This window comes from Peromyscus maniculatus, chromosome 9 (genome assembly GCF_049852395.1).
Source record: "Peromyscus maniculatus bairdii isolate BWxNUB_F1_BW_parent chromosome 9, HU_Pman_BW_mat_3.1, whole genome shotgun sequence".
In the NCBI taxonomy this organism is placed as follows: Eukaryota; Metazoa; Chordata; class Mammalia; order Rodentia; family Cricetidae; genus Peromyscus; species Peromyscus maniculatus.
In genome coordinates, this window is record NC_134860.1 from 70,951,798 (window position 1) to 70,956,477 (window position 4,680).

At 45.1% G+C, this 4,680-nt stretch overlaps 1 long non-coding RNA gene across 1 annotated transcript; it reads left to right on the forward strand.

Moving 5' to 3' along the window:
- The first annotated feature begins 2,067 nt into the window (after positions 1-2,067).
- Positions 2,068-3,723, forward strand: LOC143267424 (uncharacterized). The gene is made up of 2 exons (XR_013042520.1): positions 2,068-2,550; positions 3,487-3,723. It is a non-coding gene; the product is annotated as an uncharacterized LOC143267424 (long non-coding RNA).
- Positions 3,724-4,680: the final 957 nt, after the last annotated feature.

Genomic DNA, 4,680 nt, shown 5'->3' on the forward strand with positions numbered 1-4,680 from the left:
AATGGAGTTTTGTGTGTTCACTGTGATTCTCCTGAGAAATACAATCAACTAGACGTGTGTATAGCCATGTCCATGTCGATGTCTACATCCACATATACAAAGCAATGTCATAACAAGGAATTGGGTCATGGGATTATGGAAGCTGAGAAGTCTCATGATGTCTGTCACAAGGAGAAGATCCAGAGAAGGCAGTGATACTAAGTAGGAACGCAAGCCCCAGAGGGCAGTATCAAGATTAACTATCAGTTGTTTGGCAGAAAAAAGACCTGAAACCACTCCCCACCAAGGTCACTTGTAACAAAACAGAGCATGCTCAAGAAAGACTCTGTGCGCTTCAGATTATGAAAAGTTGGTTATGATCTTTGGGGCCTGTTCTAGCTCTCTAGTCAACTTACATTCTCCATAATGTCATTCTCTTTCTTAATCATCTGTCTCTGTTTCTATGGTTATCCATGTATCACTGGTCCAATTCTTTGTTCCAGGTTTCAAGACCCTGGAAATCTCAGTGAGTGCTCTCTGGAGTTAGATCCATGGTTATAACAGTACATTTTTAATGCAAGTCTGAAGGCCTGAGGCCTCAGCCTTAAAGGTGAGTCCCATTCTAGAGACAGAAGGCCAATGTCTCAGCCCAAGTAACTGATGAGAGACAACTCCCTTTCTCTGCCTTCATGTTCTCTTTAAGCCTACAAAGAACTGTACGGTGCTCAACCTCTTTAGAGGGAGCCATAGTGCCAATGTTCACCTCTTCCAGAAATGCCCTCACAAATCCACCCAGAACTAGCGTTTAACCAGATAAAAATCTGTTATCACACTTCAAAAACTGATGAGTGGGGCAGTGCTGCTCAACAAGAATTTCCAGGTGCGGGTTCTGTTGTTCTCAGCTCAAACTGGAAGGCACAAAGGAGACCAAAATGACCTGACATGCTCTCAGGACTGGTGAAGACAAGCCACAGCTTGTGAAACTGAATGCACCTGTGCTCAGTGTCCAGCCAATTCCTCGCAGGCAAATCCAGCATAATTAACCTGTTTCTTCTCTCTAGCAGAGGGAAGACAAACAAGCCACACGAAATAAAAGATAATCAAGAGTAAATTCTGGAGGCTGAGTGATGGCTCTGTGGTCAAGAATACTGGCTGCTCTTCCAGACAATCCTGGCTCAATTTCCAGCACTCACATGGTAGCTCACAACCATCTGTAACTCCAGTTCCAGAGTATCTGACACTCTCTTCCGGCCTCCGTGGGCACCAGGCATACAGACATGCAGACAAAATACACATACACACATTTGAAAAATAATTTTTTTAGAAAGAGTAAATGCTGTTTCACTTTAGGATTTGACCCTAAATTAATATTAAAATTCCAGTTTATATATTCATTGATGGATACTGTTCTTCACACAGATCTCTAGTCATTAGACTGTTCCCCTTGGTCTTCCACCCTCATCCTCTGAAAAAGCAAGTGCTCTTAACCACTGGGCCATCTCTCTGTCCCCTTTAACTGCCAGCTTTAATAAGCAACTCAATTACTGATTAAAATAAACATTCAACAGGAAAAATACATGCATTTCAACACAATGAAGTGTGAAGAAACTAACAATAGCAAGAAAACATGTGACTGCCAAGCCCCTTGACAATGAATTTCTAAAAACAAGAAGTAAAATACAATCACCTCCTTATCCTTGGGGATTTAGCTCCAGGACTCTACTACCCAATACCCAAACCTGTAGATTCTTAGGCCTCTCATATAAAGCAGAGTCATGTCAGTTGATGGAATGTAGGCTGAATTAAGAGAGAGGAGAATAGTAAAACACAGGGGGAAAGAAAGTAGAGGGCACAGACTGGAAACAGAAAGGTTCATACACAGAGGGCTTTGGGGGGGGGTTGAAATAAGAGGGTAGAAGAAGGCTTAAAAATGAACGGTGAATGAAAAGGCCTTGTGGAAACCTATGATCTTGCAGCCCAAGTCAAAGATGTAATTAGAGGGCACAGCAGAGCACAGGTGGCATGAAAGAACGGCTGGGGGGATACTGTGGGTTAAAGGTTTAGGTGGGGACAGGAGCAGGGAGACAGGAGAGAGCAAAGGGTAGCGATGGATTGGTCAAACATAAGGATGTATGAAGAAGCTTCATGGGAATCCATTGCTTTGTAAAGATAGTGTAAGACAAGGAAGTTTGATCATTGGCACCTGTGTGGTGGGCAATGCTGCTTCTGAGAGTAACGTGAAATGGAGATTAATGATGTCTGTGGTCATAGATGTGTGAAGGACCATGGCAGTACTAATAAAGCTTAGTTCTTCCAAAAGGAGTAAGAACAGAGACCGCCATTTGATTCTCCATTAGCTTATGTCTTTGTGTGAAATCCGTTGTTAATAAAGAATGGATGGAAGCTTCTGGCCAAAACGCTCCATAGCATCACAGCCGATTTTAAGAACACTAACTTACAGCAGACTCTAAGTCTTTGTTGCATCAGCGGATGGGAAATTCCATCTGGTCCTTGGTGTCCCACTGTGAACAGTCTGCTGTTCCCTAACCTGAGGTCGTGCAAAGGACTGAGGTACCCTGTGAGCCAGCTCATCAGGGAGGCCTCTCCAGTCACCAGACACCAGCTCACACTGGTGCACCGACCCATGCTGAAGGTTGTCTTTATGGCCAGTACGTCCTATTGGGTCTACCCAGACCGGAATGCAGAGGCACTCGGAGTAAGAGCTGGCAGTCTGCTCACAGACATCACTCAGCCAGAGACCTCTCCAACTCCTCGTGGCAAGCAGCTTGTTTCTTGGGGCTGTTTCTTTTCAGCTCTCTGTAGATACCCATGTCCATGCTATTTTGATATTCAATGTTAAACGTCATATCAGCGTGGTAATAAGTTCTTTCTCGGTGTGTTTTCCATTAGCTTCTCTCCATCTAGGATGGAACGTCAGAGTGAGAATCTCTCATCCCCATGTTCCTTGGGCTCCCATTCTTCTCTGAGCAGGCCTCTGTTCCCAAATGTTTTTCTAGGTAGAAAGGTGAATTCTGGACAGAAAGTGATCCCAATGATCAAGTCTGCCAGTCCTCCGTGTCCGCAACGCCGCCCCCCCTTCCCCCGCCCGGCTAGTTCAGTACCCTTTCTGCTTGAGAACAAACCCTGATCAAATCTAAAGCAGAGATTTTAGTACTCAATACAGTTGTAAAAGACAGTGTCATCCAGCCCTGGCCTCCACCGAGAAAGCATTTGCACAACAAAAAACCCTTTCTCCTACTTGGAGAGTTTGCATATTTTCTTTGAAGGGACGCCTAATCTCTCAAACAAAAAGCCGTATCTAACTAAAACCTCAGAGCTCCTGGCCTTCACTTTGGCAAACACACTTCTATTTCTCACCTCTTGCCTCAGAGACATTCTACCCTAGCTAGAGGCTTTTTCCTGCTTCCTTATTCTTGCTCCTTTAAAAACAGGAAACTGATTTGAAGGTTTCAATTTAATTTCATCTTAATTTTCATTTTATTTCAGGCATGCACATCCACAAACTATTCAGTTTGACAGTTCCTGAAAACAAACATCCCACCCTCAGCTTCTCTCCGGAGACCACCTCCTCCCTCGCGCTAGACAGCACGCTGTGTGGCTGTTCATTGCTCCCCAGCTTTGGTGAATTCTCTCCGATGGAAGATGGAAAGCCGAGCTTCGTGCACTTTTCCCCTACACGCACGTCCACCCGACTCATTTCCCGTGACAGATTCTATCACAGCGTTTCTGTGTTTGTGTCCCTGTCTGTGTAAACATTCAACTGCACAGTGTGCTCAAGTTAGTCCTGGTGCGCTTAGCTAGCACTCTTTTCTAGTGTAACAATGACGGCATTGTGCTATCATTTGCCACTAGTTCATCCCAAGCTCTCCCTCTCCATGTGTGCTCCCCCGGCGGTTTCTTGTTCTTGGCGCCATCCCTCCTGGAGTCCCCTGGCATTCCTGCCCTACCTGTATGAGCTTCTTTCTAACCCTCCTGGGAGTTGTCTTCCCCTTTGGCCATTCCTGTTTTCTTGGTTGCCTGTCTTCCTCTCGTTTGGGAGCAGCACACCAGTGCTTTCTGATACACGTGTTAGAGCCCTTCCCTACTGAAGATGTCTCCCTCTGTGCTCTTCCTTGCTGGTGCCTTGAGTCTTAGGGGTTTCCCATTGGAAGTGTGTGGTCATAGTTCACAGTCAAGAGTAGGACAGGACCAAGTAGCTGGATGCTTTCTGGAAGCACTGGGAATGTATTAGATTGTAGGCTTCACTGACAGGTAAATGACAGAGCAGATGCCCAGATTTGATGTTGGAAGATTTCCAAGTATCTATCTGTCAGCCTTTTCTCGGAGATAGGGGAGTTGTCCTGTAGGCAAATGTTCCAGGGCCTTCCTCTGACATCTGTCTGTCATCACTCTGGTAGCTGACTAAAGGAAGGTCACAGTCTTTGTTTTATACAAACACTACCTGTAGTGCCCTCCAACTTCAGAACACAACCTTCTTTCCACCCACAACTGTGCCAGGGGTCACCAACTGCAAGGAGATAGTCTTGACTTTGTTTTTTAGTTTTTTGTTGTTGTTGTTGTTTTTAAGAATTTTTATGTGCATGAATGTTTTTTCTGCATCTGTCTTTGCACCATGTGCATGCCCACAGAGGCCACAGGAAGGCATTAAGTCCTGTGGAACTGCAATTACAGATGGCTGTG